Here is a 16,287-nt window from a genome sequence, read left to right on the forward strand (position 1 = left end):
GCATTATTGAAAGAGGTTGTCACTTGACTGAACTGTGATGTTTTGTTACACATTGTTGCTGGGGCTCTTAATTCATCTATCATTCTAATTAACATTTACCATGGTTCTAATTCCAAGACTCTGATTGTGGTTGTCCTTAAATATTTTAGCTAGCATCTAACCAGAACATTGAAATCAGAAACCCATAATATGAACATGTCTTAGATAAACACATGGACTTGATGTGATTACTGTATACCCATACTATCCCGGCATTGAAAGAGTTAACTACTTCTGTCTGATTTCCACCTATGTGTTCAAGTAGACGTTGGCAGAAAAGAAAATGTCTTACTCAACCAACCTTTGTTAAGCACCTGTTGCCACGCACTGTGTTAGTTGCTGATGTTAATTCCAAGATCATACTAAAAAGCATTGATTTAAGATTGTGGTTAGCCACTCCAAGCTTCCCTGACCTTCTGGGGCCACTGTAACATTGTTGGACATGTGTTCCACTTGGCCTTTCTACACACTGGATGGAGTGAAGAACTGAAAGAGGTTGCTTCAGATCCTTAATCTTGATTTTGCTGTGAAAGCAGACCGTAGGGATCATCAGTAAATGAGAGAGGGTGGGAGGGAAGGGAATGAAGCTTCATGAATTACTCTTTGTCCTCCCAGATCTGATGATGATCCCCCTTGTAACTTGAACCATTTCCATCTAGCTTCTCAGGGCAGCAAGGAGCTTGTTAACATCACCAGCTGACCATGTGTCTCCTTTTCTCAACTCCATTTTCAACTTCGTGCTGAAGAAAAACAAGAACCTAGCGTGCATTCTGTGAAGAAACAGGAAGATGGTTGGGAAGTTGGATGATGCATGAAAAATATAATAGGTGAAAAGAGGACAGAGGTGGTTAACTCACTGGCGCCGGCGTTATTTTGGTACGTCCATTGCCGACAATGGATGTCGTTCTGGGAAAATCCCGACTCCTGGCGAGAAAGGATTAAGTGAGCTACTTTTTCTATACCTCTATACACAGGACTGCTGCCTTGGCTTCACAGGGCTTATACATTTTGACTCCTAAAGTAGACCTCAACAAGAAACATCACCTAACACATTGCTACACATAAGCGTGGATTCATTTTCACATGCAAATTTACCAGGCTACATTTTCAGCAGGGACATGTGCATGTATTTCTGTTTGCAAAAAGAATTATTGTACATCGCCCCTCATGCTGAAAATCTACCCTAGACTTCACAGGGCAAAACAGCTGGTTGTAAGTGGTGATTAATTATAATTTGACTGGAAAAGTCTTCATTCATTTGGATCATGAGAAGAAGAGGTAAGGTTCCCATGAATTTGGCAGTTTTCGTTTCAGTTAAACAAAATCCAGTAGATTATGATGGCTAGTGATTCCAGAGCCTCTCTTGTAAATACTGAGATTATAGGACGTGCATCTCTCCTCATAAAGAGATCTGGGTAGTTATAGTTACACCTGGATTAGATGATTTAAGGGCAACATTCTGTATATGTGATAAGTTGGACTATTTTTTAAAAAAATTTATTTGACAGAGAGCACAAGCAGGGGGAGCAGTGGGCAGAGGGAGAAGGAGAAGCAGGCTGCCAGCAGAGAGTCTGACTTGGGGCTTGATCCCAGGACCCTGAGATCACGACCTGAGCTGAAGGCAGACACTCAACCGACCAAGCCACCCAGCTGCCCCAAGTTGGACTATTCTTAATGATACTTTTTTTTTTTTAAGATTTTGTTTATTTGAGAGAGCGAGAGGAGGTCATGAGCGGGGGAGGGGGGGTTGAGGGAGAAACAGACTCCCCGCTGAACAGGAAGCCTGATATGGGACTCGGTTCCCGGACCCTGGGATCATGACCTGAGCTAAAGGCAGATGCTTAACCGACTGAGCCACCCAGGCACCCTTAATGATATTCTTATTCTTATCTTTTTTGTGTTTATCTCAAGACATTGTCTTTAATTCAACAAGGTATTATTTGCCTGGAAAGTTAAGCATTTAACTCTTTATAGAAAGTTTAAATAAAATATAGAGTTACCCACCTGAAAAGTTTAGAGTCACTACTTGGAATTTCAGTGTGTAACAAATATTGTATGTGGAATCTGCTATGCAACATTTCAAAATGAAATTATGTGCCCTGGATTTCTGTAATAAATTTCAAAATCCTTCATTGAGATTATTCTGTATCCATAAGGATCACTATTATCCTTTTCTTTAAAATTGAGAATTGCCCCTAAAGAACATGTTTTTTGGATACCACTGCGTTGAAATTTTTATATAAGTATCAGACTTGGTAAAAGACAAACCCGGTCTAAAATTTATTAGTAGTCTCTTTTGTTATTACCAGATAAATCCTTTCGTCTAAATCAGGGGTTGGCCACATCTGCCCCACTGCCGGTTTTTGTAAAGTTTTTTTGGGAACAGAGCCATACTCATTCATTTACATATCGTCTATGGCTGCTTTTGCACTGTGGGGGTAGAGTTGAACAATTACTTCAGCGACTGGATGGTCAACAAAGCCTGAGATGTTTACTGTCTTGTCCTTTACAGAAGTTTGCCAATAAGTGATCTGAATTGTAAAGTTCAGAGCTTGACTGCTTGAAACATTCTGATTTTTTTTTAAAGATTTTAATTATGTATTTGACAGAGAGAGTGAGAGCACACAAGAAGGGGGAGTGGCAGGCAGAGGGAGAGGGAGAAGCAGGCTCCCCACTGAGCAGGTAGCCTGATGCGGGGCTTGATCCCAGGACCCTGGAATCATGACCTGAGCCAAAGGCAGATCTTAACTGACTGATCCACCAAGGCTCCCTGGAACATTCTGATTTTGAGTGAAGTCATTTATAGCTCATGAAGTTTAAAAAAAAAAAAAAATCTTGAGTCTGTTTAGGAAAAGTTACTTTAAATAATTTGGAGGTAAGACTGAGAAGTGGGAGAGGATATATGTAATTGAACTACTGGGCCAAGAGACCTTCAAGGAATGTTGTTTTTTCCTCAGGACCATAATCAGGTTAGTTGGAAACTTAAGGGACTTTCCGAGTATAGATAAGTTGGTATAATCTAGTCTTGTATGTAACCATAATAAAAATATATAAATTTTCCTTCTTAATATTGCTAACTTTAACTTCTGATGTAATTTCAGACTTACAGGAAAACTGTAAGAATACTATTGTGTATTTTGCATGTGATACACATTCTAGGGACAAATGCAGAAAAAAGTCTGCTAAAAATTCCTCTTATCCCTTCACCCAAATTCCCTAATGTTAACATTTTACCAAATTAGCTTAGTCATTTTCTCTTAATTTTTTTTAACTTTTAAGGAATAAATTACTGATGTGAAGCCCATTGCCTCTAGATATTTTAGTGTATATTTTGTAAAAACAAGGACTTTCTTCTGTATGATTGCAGTATATTTATCAAAACCAGCAAAATACGGTGACTTAATACTGTTATCTGACCAGCAGATCTCATTCAGATTTTGCCAGTTGTGTACATAATGTCCTCTATAGCAAAAAAAAAAGAAAAAAATTCTGATCCAGAATCTGAGTTTAAGTGTTACATTGAGTTGTATCTCTTTAGTAGCCTTTAATCTGGAATAGTTCTTCCGTCTTTCTTTGCCTTTATAAACTTCAAATTTTTTTAAAATATTTTTGAATTTTTTAGTCTATTCCTCAGTTTGGGCTTGTCTGAAGTTTTCTTTTGGATTCAGGTCCTGCATTTTGTTAGGAATATTAAAATAAATAGCGTTCTTCACATGATGTTGATTTGTCCCATTGCTGGCATCATCAGCTTTGATCATTTGGTTGAGGTGGTGTCTGCCAGGTTTTTCCAGTGTAAAGTTACTGTTTTCTTCTTATAATTAAAAAGTGTCATAGAGGATCACCTTTGGAAGTATGTAAATACTCCGTTTTTTATCAAATTTATTCATTAGTTTCAACATCTGGTGAATTTGCCTGACACTTACAACTATGATGGTTGCCAAGTGGTGATTTTCTAACCCATCATCCCTTTTACTTCTGTGTTTTGGTTGACCCTCTTATAAGCAAGAGCTTTCCCTTCTCTCCCATGTAGTTCTGTATTCATTGATTAATATAAGTTTAGACTCATGGATTCTTGGTCTTTTGTTTGTGTGTGCGTGTGTGTGTGTGTTTTGCTCTTTTAATTTTTTATTAAACATTCTTCCAAAAGCATTATTTTACCCTGTATCTTACTGAGTTATAAGAATTTACATTAGCATTAGAAAAACTAGGAAGAAAGCTAAATATGGATAATTAAACTAAACTTATATGAAGAAGGAAAATTAAAACAAAGGATTGAGAGCTTTACCCATTTAATTAAATATGAGATTGTAATTTGAAAAGTGCATCTCAGAGCAAACTTTATTTGTTCAATTAATTTGGGAGAGGGGCTCGAACTCACAACCCTGAGGTCAAGACCTGAGCTGAGATCAGGAGTTGGATGCTTAACCAACTGAGCCACCCAGGGGCCCCTGTTCATTTATTTTTAACAACAAAAATACACACTGATTTTTCAAGAAGGAAACACGTTTAAAAAATATTTTTACTTCAAAAATAGGCCTGCGTTCAGCTATAGATTTTTTTCCCCCAAAACTTCCTTCAGATTTATTTTGATTTGGGAAGAAAATACCATTTGATGGAATGAAATGCAAAATTTAAAAGTTTTCTTTTAAACATCTTAATACAGAATTTTTAAAACAATTAATGGAAAGTAGATGAAGAACATTAAGTGCACCACACTAATTACTGGCCAGCTACTGGTGTTCTGTTTCTGATTCTCCCAAGGAAGACTTAAATCGAATCTTCAGCAGAATGATGCTTAAATATACTTTATAAGCAAAATGAGAGCTTTTGTTTACATAGCTGTTAGATTTTGCTTTTCCTAATTTTTTTCTGAAACTCAATTTTAATCCAAACCATAATTACCGTATTAGCTTTGTAATGCACTGTTGTATGAAATTCAGCAAAGCAGTAGTATACCATTAGGCTCTGTTCACCCAGAGTTTAGGAAGAACAGAATTGGCCACAGCCATTTAAAAACAAATCTCAGGGTACCTGGCTGGCTCAGTCAGTGGAGCATGCAACTGTCAGTCTCAGGGTCGTGAGTTCAAGCCCCATGTTAGATGTGGAGCCTACTTAGAAAAGGAAATTAAAAACAAATCTCATACTGTTTGCCAGTGTGTAGTTTCTAAGTTCTGACAGTGAAATATATGGATATATGTCTGTATATCTCATCTTAATTTTCAAAGGTAGGCCAAGGGAGTTTTTCACAGCTTAGCTTTGCCTGGCTAAAGCTGAAGACTTTGTAACTTCATAGCCAGACCCATGTTGCCAGTGATTTTCAATTTGCCTTGAGCATTCATTCTACCGGTCATTAAAAAGCCAGCAAGTTCGGGTCAGCCATTGTGATTGTATATTCAGTCTTCTTACGTGAGTTAGGAAGCGCTGATCCTTTAGTGTTCTTCACATCCACCACCCTGGTAGCTTCTTTACCCCAGGGCCATCCTTCGCCTTAAAGGCAAATAAATTCTTCACAAACTCTTCCCCTTCCTCTTCAAGCTTCTTCTCAGTCTCCTCAAAGACAAGATTTGCCTTAAATCTAGCAACTGCAGATCTGGTTGGAGCAGCCTCAATTTGATGACTTCTAAAAGAACTGGCAGCTTCAGGGAAACCCATCTTGTAGAGTGTGACAACCAGAGCTCCTCCAATACCTAAATTATGCTGCAGAGCCTCATGGATTCTTGTTTTATACAGTGAATTATGACCCATCAATTTCATTATTTATTTCCTTAAATTGTCCCTTGTTTAGCCAGTGTGAGACTCTTTTAATTCTCTTCTGTGTGATTTTGACATGTTGCCATTACTTTTTAAAATCTGGTACAATATGCTGTTCCAGGCTTATCTTGTATTTTCCCTTACCCAGCCCTGGAATTGGCCATTTGTCCAAGAAGCTCTGGTTCCTGTGATGGAAAATGATCTTTAAAAACCAAGATCTGGGCTTTAGATGAAGTCTTTGCTACTGGGGAATTGCTTATAGGAGCTGTCAGCAGACTGTAACTATATCCATATTTATATACATACTTGCATATAAATACATGTATTTATATATATACATATATGCATATACATATGTATATATTTACATGTATATATGTATATGTGTTTTCCTATATATGAGTAAATGTGTGAACATATAATGTACTTGGCCCATCATTTCCTTGTCTTTCGTTCTGTTACTCTGAGACAACACCCTCTTCTGAATCATTTGAATTTCCCTATGACTCTCACTGATCGTTCTTTTTCTGCCTATCCCTTAAAAGGTGGTATTTCTTGGAGCACCTGAGATTTCTTTTGTCCTACATGTTAAATAGGTCACATCGTCTCCTCTTTGCCATTTTCAGTTCTGTCATTTCTTGCTAGGATGGTTGCAAGAACCTCCTGTTTGTCCTTCTTGCTCCCATTCCTTCCCCCTTCCTGTTATCCTTTATTACACTATGATGTTATCTTTTTAAAAACACAGATGTGATCAATAGGAACCTCTAGTAGCATCACAGAGTTCCGTTAATTAAAGGATAGAGCCTTTAGTATATTGCATGGGAGGTACTTCTACGTTTATCTAACTTTCTTGCCCAGCAGTGTTTCTTACACGTTCAGTGCATGAGTCACATCAGGCTGTTCATACGTACCCACCCTTCTGTGTCCTTGTACATGCTGTTCTCTTTGCTTGGAATATCATCTTTTTTTCTTTCCTTTTTAAAATCGTCCTTTATCTGGAGTTATAAGTTGCGGTTTATCCTTTGTGATGCTTTGTCCTTTTCTGTATTTCTGTACTACTAAAATTAGTTGTTTAGGTGCTTATTTCCCCTCACTGCACCATGGCATCTTCCAGGGCAGGGACCATTTCTTGATTTTTATACTAAGGGTTACTTTTATTATGGCATCTTTAAATAGTGGTTATAATAATACCTCTTAATAATAGCGAATGACTACTATGTGCCCCTACAATCAGTAGCCAGAGTGATCTTTTGGAACTGCAGATCTGTTCGTATCACTATCCTATTGAAAACTTTTAAATGGTTCCTCGTTAACACTGTTCCAGTGAAATCCGTTTTTCTTACGAGGCTTTCATACAGTGGCATAGTCTAGTCCTTATTCGTTTATGCTGTATCACCTCAAAGCCATTCTCGCCCACCAGTGGGTCTGTGCTACTAATGTTCATACACACACAAACACACATTCACTCGGTTGTGAAAACACTCTTTTGTTTAGATGTCTCTTCTCGTTGAAGTTTCATCCTTTCCCCAGGAAAGCCATTCTCATTCCTCTAAGAGTGTTCTGCCCTTTCTATATGCTCTCATAACATCCTTTCCAGCCATAGCACATAACATTTCATATTTGTACAGAGTGTGAGGTCAGAGAACACTTCTGTCTTGGTCATTCAAGTCTCCCCAGGGTACTATGAGAGCCTTGTATGTCCTTCGGCACTTCAGAGATCTTTGAATGAAGATGTGAAGAAGGTCCATCTTTTTCCGTGGTATCACACTGCTTATTGAATCTGTGGTGCATGTATTTTATTTGATAAATGATCAGAAAACATTTGAATGAGTGTCATATAATCTTTACAACCCTGTGAAGTAAGTGGTGGTGTTTTTATCCCCTGTAAAGGAAAACAAACAGGCCCATGAGGTTGTGACTTAGCTTTTAAGTGACAGAGCTGAAAATTGACTCAGGTCTTCTGATTTAAATCCCATATTCTTTCCATTCCTTTTTCTGTTTCAGTAAATAGTGATTTCTGTATTCTTGCTAGGCATTTCACATAATTATATGTCTTTGATGAATACTTCAGATGTTCTCTTAATCTGCTTCTGATTTAGAAACTGTAATAAGTCCAAATTCATTCTGAAATCGTAGAAACTACCATTTTAGTGTTTTGTCCAAGTATCTTTTTTTCCTTAATGCTGTGGAGATTTTCAACCTGTGATCTATGATTGAACTTCAGGGAATTTTCAGAAGCCCTGAAATCATATGCAAAACTGGGGTTTTGTGGAGCGAGAGTTCATGAATAAGAGCAGCTTTTCAAACAGGGATGTGTATATGTGTGAGTTGGGAAAGGAATGAACTATGGTCCAAAAAGTATTTTCTAGATGATTGGGTGGGACACCAGGGGGGTTGGGGGGTTCCTACTCTTAACTGCAGTGCTGGGTTGACAACCTACTCTTCTTTTAAATTTTTTTGACGTTTTTAATTTAAACCCCAGTAGTGTTAAAATACAGTGTTATATTAGTTTCATATGTACCATATAGTGATTCAACACTTCCATACTCAGGGCTCATCATGATAAATGTACTCTTTAATCCCCATTACCTGTTTCACCCATCCTCCTACCTACTTCCCTTCTGGTATCCATCAGTTTGTCCTCTATGGTTAAGAGTCTGTTTCTTGGTTTGTCTCTCTCTTTCCCTTTTTTAAATTTCTCCTTTGCTGATTTGTTTTGTTTCTTAAATTCCACATATGAGTGAAATCATACGGTATTTATCTTTCTCTGACTCGCTTATTTCACTTAGCATTATACTCTCTCGCTCCATCTATGTTGTTGCAAATGGCAAGATTTTTTTTTATGGCTGAATAATATTCTATTGTGTATATATACCACATCTTCTTTATCCATCCATCTATTGATGGACACTTGGGCTGCTTCCATAATTTGGCCATTATAAATAATGCTACAGTAAACATATTGGTGCATTTATCCCTTCAAACTAGTGTTTTTGTATTCTTTGAGTAATACGCAATAGTGCAATTGCTGGATTGTAGGCTAGTTCCATTTTTAACTTTCCGAGGAACCTCCGTACTTTCTGCACAGTGGCTGTAACAGTTTGCATTCCTACCAGTGGTGCTGGAGGGTTCTTATTTTCCCATATCCTCATAAACAGTCATTTCTTTTTTTTTTTTAAGATTAAATTATTTATTAGAGAGCATGAGTGGGAGGCAGAGGGAGAGGGAGAAGCAGATCCCCGGGGAGCAGAGAGCTCCAAGTAGGGCTTGATCCCAGGACCGTGAGATCATGACCTGAGAAGAAGGCAGACACCTAACCCACTGAACCACCCAGGCGCCCCACCAACTCATTTCTTGTCTTTTTGATATTAGCCATTTTTTTAAAAAGATTTTTATTTATTTATTTGGCAGACAGCCAGTCAGCGAGAGAGGGAACACAAGCAGGGGGAGTGGGAGAGGGAGAAGCAGGCTTCCCGCCGAGCAGGGAGCCCGATGGGGGCTCGATCCCAGAATGCCAGGATCACGCCCTGAGCCGAAGGCAGACGCTTAACGACTGAGCCACCCAGGCACCCCTGATATTAGCCATTCTGACAGGTGTGAGGTGATATCTCATTGTGGTTTTGATTTGCATTTCCCTGATGATGAGTGATATCTTTGGAGAAATGTCTGTTCATGTCTTCTGCCCGTTTTTAAACTTTTTTCTTTTTAAAGATTTTATTTATTTATTTGACAGAGAGGTAGAGCACAAGCAGACAGAGGGGCAGGCAGAGGGAGGGGGAGAAGCAGGCTCCCCGCTGAGCAGAGAGCCTGCCATGGGGCTTGATCCCAGGACCCTGGGATCATGAACTGAGCCAAAGACAGTCACTTAACCAGCTGAGCCACTCAGGTGCCCCTGCCCATTTTTAAACTTGATTATTTGTTTTTGTGGTGTTGCGTTGTGTAAGTTCTTAATATATTTTGGATACTAATCCTTTAATGGATATATCATTTGCAGATATCTTCTTCCATTGTGTAGGATGCCTTTTAGTTTTGTTGATTGTTTTCTTCACTGTGCAGAGCTTTTTATTTTGATGAAGTCCCAATAGTTTATTTTGGCTTTGGTTTCCCTTGCCTCAGGAGACATATTTAGAAAAATGTTGCTACGGATGGTGTCAGAGAAATTACTGCCTGTGTTCTCTTCTAGGCTTTTAATGGTTTAGGTCTCACATTTAGGTCCTTAATCCATTTTGAATTTATGTTTGTATATAGTGTAAGCCAGTGGTCCAGTTTGAATATTCTGCATTTAGCTGTCCAGTTCTCTCAATACCATTTGTTGAAGAGGCTGTCTTTTTCCCATTGTGTATTCTTTCCTCCTTTATCAAAGATTAAACGACCATATAAACGTGGGTTTATTTCTGGGATTTCTGTTCTGTTTCATTGGTCTGTGTGCCTGTTTTTTTGCCAGTACCATACTGTTTTGATTACTACAGCCTTGTAATGTAACTTGAAATCTGGAATTGTGATACCTCCAGCTTTTTTTTTTTTTTTTTCCAAGATTGTTTTGGCTATTCAGGGTCTTCTCTGGTTCCATACAAATTTTAAGATTGTTTGTTCTAGTTCTGTGAAAAATGTTGGTAGCATTTTGATAAGGATTGCATCAAATCAATAGATTTCTTTTGGTAGTATGGATATTTGTTCTTCCGGTCCATGAGCATGAAATATCTACTTGTTTGTGTTGTCTTCAGTATCTTTCATTGATGTTTTATAGTTTTCAGAGTACAGGTCTTTTACCTCCTTGGTTATTAATTTTATTCCTGGGTATTTATTATCTTTGGTGCAATTATAAATGGGATTGCCTTCTTAATTTCTCTTTCTGTTGCTTCATTATTGGCATATAAAAATGCCATGGTTTCTGTATGTTGATTTTGTATCCTGCAACCTTACTAAAATAATTATCATTCTAGTAGTTTTTTGGTGGAGTCTTCAAGGTTTTCTATATATAGTACCATGTCATCTATAGATAGTGAAAGTTTTATATCTTCCTTACCAATTTGGATGCATTTTGTTCTTTACTCTTGTCTGGTTGTCGTGGCTAGGACTTCCAGTACTATGTTAAATAATGACCACCTACTCTTAACTGCAGCATTGGATTGACCGGTGCAACATACAACTTCAGTATAATCACTTGGAGGGCTATGATGATTTTTAAGTTTTAATTAGAAAAATTATATAAGAGGTAGTTAAATTTGAAAGGTGTTAAGGAGAAATCTTAGATTTGGAATTACTTTGCATAGAAAACAAAACTCTGAAGTTGAGAAACATTTAATCATCATGACCTTAATTATTCTTCAGTGATATTTATCGGCATGAAACACTTATTTTTCTACATACATATTTACTATCGGGCTAGAGAGGCCTTGAAAGCAGGGACTTGTGTCCACTGTTCACCTTGTGCTTTAGTACTTAGCTTAAACCCAGCGCATTTAGGTGTGTGTTGAATAAACGTGAGCATTGTTAAGATAGATTCTTTGAATTAGAGCTAAGCTGGGTAAGGCTGGAGAAGAAGGAGGGGCCGGGGGGACAAGTTTAAAGTGAACTGCAGTGACCTGGGAGGGCTTTCAAGGTATGGCGCTTGCTGAAGAGCATTTAGAAGTTGTTTTGAGAGTCTCCAGTTCCTTAGGCCTCTCTGCCTGAGACCTCACAACCCTCAGGCGGTGCTCTTTACCATGAATACAGCCATAATGCCCAAAAAGTCTTTTGGTACTTTGTTGAGGGCTTCTTCTGAGGCATATTTATTATCTTTTTCTCTTCTTTTCATTTTCATTTTTAAATAGGCCATTCCTGTACATGATACAGGGTTCAGAAGGCATACAATGAAATGTTTTGCTCCTACCCCTGCCCCCTGTCTTGTTCCCTGAAGGCAGCCAGCACAACCAACTTCTTGTGTATCCTTCCAGAGATCATTTGTGCATACTGTGTGCATGTATTTGGTCTTTTTTAATAAAGCTGGCAGCACTGTTTAGCTCCTTGTTTTTTGTTTAATACATTATGAAGCTTGTTTTATACCAAGTTTTAAAGAATTCAGTTTTCATAGCTCTGCATGGTTTTATTTTAAAGATATGCCCAAATCAGTCTCCTGTTAACCATATTAACCAGTCCCCTATTTTGGCCATTGTGATTGATTCCTTTCTTTAGCTTAGCATGGAACTTTTATGTAAGTCATTTCAAACACATTCATATATACTTGTTTGGAATATACATGTTGGATAAATTACTAAAAGTAGTATATATGAGTCTTGGTCTGTGTTATCTGTAATTTTAATAGGTCTTGCCAAATTGATCTTTATAGTTATAACAATTTAATTCTCATCAGCAATATATATGCATGGGGTGCCTATTTCACTACACCCTGGCCAACACAAGTATTATCTAACTTTATCTTGGTTGGACTGATAGGCAAAAATAGAATATTATTGTAGTTTTAATTTGCATTTCTCTTATGCATGAAGTATTGAGTGTCTTTACATTTGTATTTCCTATTTTAAGAACTGTGACCATATGTTTTGCCCATTTGTCTGAGTGGCTGAAAACTGAAATTCAATCTTATTACCTTCCATTTCATGGGAGCCCAGTTGTCTGAAGTTAGAAGAGTATCTTCAGGGGTTTAAAAGAATAAATGAAATTATTCTCTGCTTTTTCTTCACTCTCCCTTCCTCTGCCCCTCTTATGTGTGTGATTTTATGAAATCTCCAGACATTTATGCTCTCCTCTAAATTTTCTTTGTAGTCAGATCTCAAGACCTCTGTGACCTATAGTCAGATCTCAAGACCTATGTGACCTAACGGAGATCCCTCTACTCCCACCATTTGTAATACAGTTTGTGAGGTAAAACCACTGACCTTACGCTGTGCAAGGACATGATGATAGGAGTTAACAATTCTTCCTTCTGTTAAAGGAAGTTAAATCTTGGTTATAGAACCATTACCACTGAAGGTGTTTCACAGAATTTGTGCTGATTTTCCTGGGAAAAGGAGCCTAGGGTACACAGCAGTATTTGTCCAGTAATTTTTTTTCTTTGAATGGGCCTTGGGGTGGTGTAGGGCCATAGACTTTGAGGCTGTATGTTGTATGTTCATCTTTTGATTTTGTTCTTAATTGAGAAAATGGATTTTTAATCTTTATTTATTTTCAATTTATTCATTTATTTGAGAGAGCTTGCACAACGCAGGGGGAGGGTCAGAGGGAGAGAGAATTCCAAGCAGACTGCTCACTGAGCATGGAGCCTGATGCAGGACTCTATCCCACAGCTCCAAGATCTTGACCTGAGCCAAAACCAAGAGTCAGATGCTCAACTGACTGAGCCACCCAGCCCCGATTTTTAATCTTTAAACTAGTATACAGAATTGTGAATCAGGTTCCATGACATGGTCATATCCTACCCAAAGCTGTTGTATGTTTTTCTAAGTTCTTATCTCTTTTTCTAAATTTTTACCATTCAGGAAATCCAGATAAATATTTGGTATGTTTGCTTTTGACACTGCAACTTCACAAAGACCTAAAAATCCTGGGATGTGGTGGGGTTTTTTGAAATCACTTTCAAACATTCAGTTACCTTGGAAAAGCTTCTCTCTCACATGTAATTAAATAAGTCCACATTCATATGTACATACACACAGATACACAAATAAATGGTGTTCTTAGTATCTTAATCTTCAGTTTCAAGATTGCTTAGAGAAACAGGCATTATGACAAAAAACATTAATTGATGAGCTGAACACTAAAAAATTGTCATCTAAACATCCCATCTCTGTTAACATTAGCATCTGTCTTTCTAAAGGGTTTTATCGTTCTTAGCTAAAGTCTCAGTGTTTTTAAAATTAGGCAATGCAATACAAATACAATGTAGACCTGTTACAAAATAAAAATGCATTGATTTCATAAAGTCAGTGAGAATGATATTAAAGAAGTTGGAAAGAAAATATACAAGGATATGAGTATACTAGAAGCATTTCCAGAAAGAGTAGTGAAAAGATTGTGAGAGACTTGGGGAATAGTGTTGCATCATGTTATCAGTCCATTATTTGGAAAAAGTACACCAAAAAACATCAGTGGTGGTCTTAACTTCTTAGGGAAGAATTCGTAACATTTTTTTCTAACTAACTGATTTGAGGATTACAAAGAAATTTTAGTGAGTTGGTGAATTTGCACAGTCTGTGAACAAGGATAAATGGAATCCTATAATAACGGCCTTTTGTATTTGGTTTTTACTTACCATAATGTTTTCAGGATTCATCCATATTGTAGCATTTACCGTACTTAATTCCATTTTATAGCTGAGTAATATTCTCTTGTATGGATTTTTTTGTTATCCATTTATCAGCTGATGGACATTTGTGTTGTTTCTACTTTCTGACTCTAAGGAATATAGTTACTATGAATATTTATGTACAAATTTGTGTGTGAATACTGGTTTTCGTTTCTCTTGGGTATATATCTAGGAGTGGAGTTTTTGAGTCGTGGTAACTCCATATTTAACTTTTGAGGAACTGCCAGACGCTTTTCCATGATAGCTGTAGCATTTTGCATTCCTGCGGGTAGTGTATAAGGTTTTCAATTTCTCTGCGTTCTCACTATTTCACTTAGAATAATATCCTCCAGGTTCATCCACGTTGTCATAAATGGCGAGATTTCTTTTTTTCTCATGACTGAATAATATTGCATCGTGTAATTGTACACTGCATATTCTCCATTCATCTGTTGACGGACACCCGGTTGTTTCCATATCTTGGCTAGTGTGAGTGATGCTGCCATGAATATGGGAATGCAGCTCTCTTGGAGATCCTGTTTTCATTCTCTGTATGCGTGCTCAGCAGTGGGATGGCTGGCAAGTATTTACTAAAAAATAGAAAACATACTGCATAAATTAATACTAATAAAGACCCTCAACCTTTAAATTGTATTTTCTTTCAAGTCAGCCTATTTTTCTTTATGTACTTTCTCTCTTAGCAATTTCCTAAGTACCATAATCAATATAAGTTATCGTCTTTTAAAATTTTCCGAAAATGTGGATCTCTTTCCTTAGCCGGTTTCCTAAATTTCAGATCTGTATTTTCAGCTTTCTGTTGACTCTTCCACTTGCCTTTCAGACACAAGTTCATAATCTCTTACAAACTGGTTCATCATTCTCTGATGTACATTTTTATTAATAGCATCATTTTCTTAGTAACCCATATTCAAAACATCCATCTCTCTGTCTCTTTTTTTTTTTTTTTTTTTTTAATTAAAAAATTGCTTAGGGCGCCTGGGTGGCTCATTCAGTTGGGCATCAGACTCTTGATTTCGGCTTGGGTCATGGTCTCGGGGTAGGGTGGTGGGATCGAGCCCCTGTGTTGGGCTTCTAGCCTAGTGCAGAGTCTACTTGTCCCTCTCCCTCTCCCTCTGCCCTTTCTCTTCCCCCCTCCCCCTGCTCAGGTGTGTAAGCCTGTCTGTGCACACACTCTCTCAAATCTTTTAAAAAAATTGCTATTGCTAATTGTAGCAGTCACTCTAAAAATGCAGTTTCTAGATAACTAAGATTTTCTGTTAGGGATAGTATTGTTGGAAGATAGTTTTTTTTTCAAAATTATGACAGATTTGAATGACATCTTTAGATCTTTTGCAGGTGTTATTTTAAGTAGCCACCACTTCCTAGTTATTTGCGGAAAAAGTAGAGCTTGGGTAACTGATCTATATTATTGAATGCCCAGTTGTTGAATTTATATGCAAATATGTATATGTCTGTGTCATGTTCTAAATGCTAAGTAATTGATTTACATTAACTTGCCAGTGTTTTTCCATTGCTCTCTCAGGAATAGTTTTTTTTTTTTTTTAAGTATCTAGTATGGCACTATTTATACTGTAGATCATTTATGAAATGCATGACACAGAATTGAGGAGCTTGAATTTTAGATCCTCCAGTCTTGGTTTTCAACATTCTCTTCTGGTAGATAAAATCTTGAGACCCTATAGATCTGAAAAATGCCTTTATTTTATTCTTGCTTGTTTGGCAGATCATATAATTATCATTTGGGAATAAATTTTTCTTTAAAATGTTCAAGACATCGTATCATTTTTCTAGCTTATTTTTCTAGACAGTGTTGCTGTCTATTGAAGTCTGATGCCTTTTTGATTCCTTTGTAGGTGCTCTGACTCCATCTGGTGACTCATGTCTTTAAGTTCTAAAAAATTTTCTTTTTCATTTTTTCTTTTTTATACTTCGTTTTCTCTCTCCTTGCTTTCTAGCATACCTGCTATTAGATGTAAGTCATCTAGCACTTACCCCTGATTTTATTTTTTGATCTTCCATTTTCTTTCTTGACTTTTTGTTCTGCTTTCTGGGTGACATTCAGCTCTTTTTTCTATCATAATTCTTATTTATTCTTATTTTTGCTCTCTCTCTCTCTTTTTAAAGATTTCATTTATTCACCTGACAGAGGGAGAGAGACAGAGAGGGAACACAAGCAGGGGGAGCGGGAGAGG

The 16,287-nt window shown here is 37.4% G+C and overlaps 1 protein-coding gene and 1 pseudogene across 5 annotated transcripts in view; one reads left to right on the plus strand and one right to left on the minus strand.

Moving 5' to 3' along the window:
* Positions 1 to 16,287, plus strand: part of SETD2 (SET domain containing 2, histone lysine methyltransferase) — a 122,557-nt gene that overhangs the window by 62,023 nt on the left and 44,247 nt on the right. The window contains exon 13 of one of the 5 annotated variants that reach the window (XR_006776288.2): positions 699 to 915. The exons of the other annotated variants lie outside the window; for them this stretch is intronic. The gene's annotated coding sequence lies outside the window, so the exon portion shown is untranslated. The remainder of the gene's footprint in view (positions 1 to 698; positions 916 to 16,287) is intronic. 5 annotated transcript variants of the gene reach the window in all.
* Positions 5,283 to 5,691, minus strand: LOC123779802 (sterol carrier protein 2 pseudogene; annotated as a pseudogene).

The sequence above is a fragment of the Ursus americanus genome, chromosome 14 (genome assembly GCF_024610735.1).
Source record: "Ursus americanus isolate L20-20 chromosome 14, mUrsAme1.1.p, whole genome shotgun sequence".
In the NCBI taxonomy this organism is placed as follows: domain Eukaryota; kingdom Metazoa; phylum Chordata; class Mammalia; order Carnivora; family Ursidae; genus Ursus; species Ursus americanus.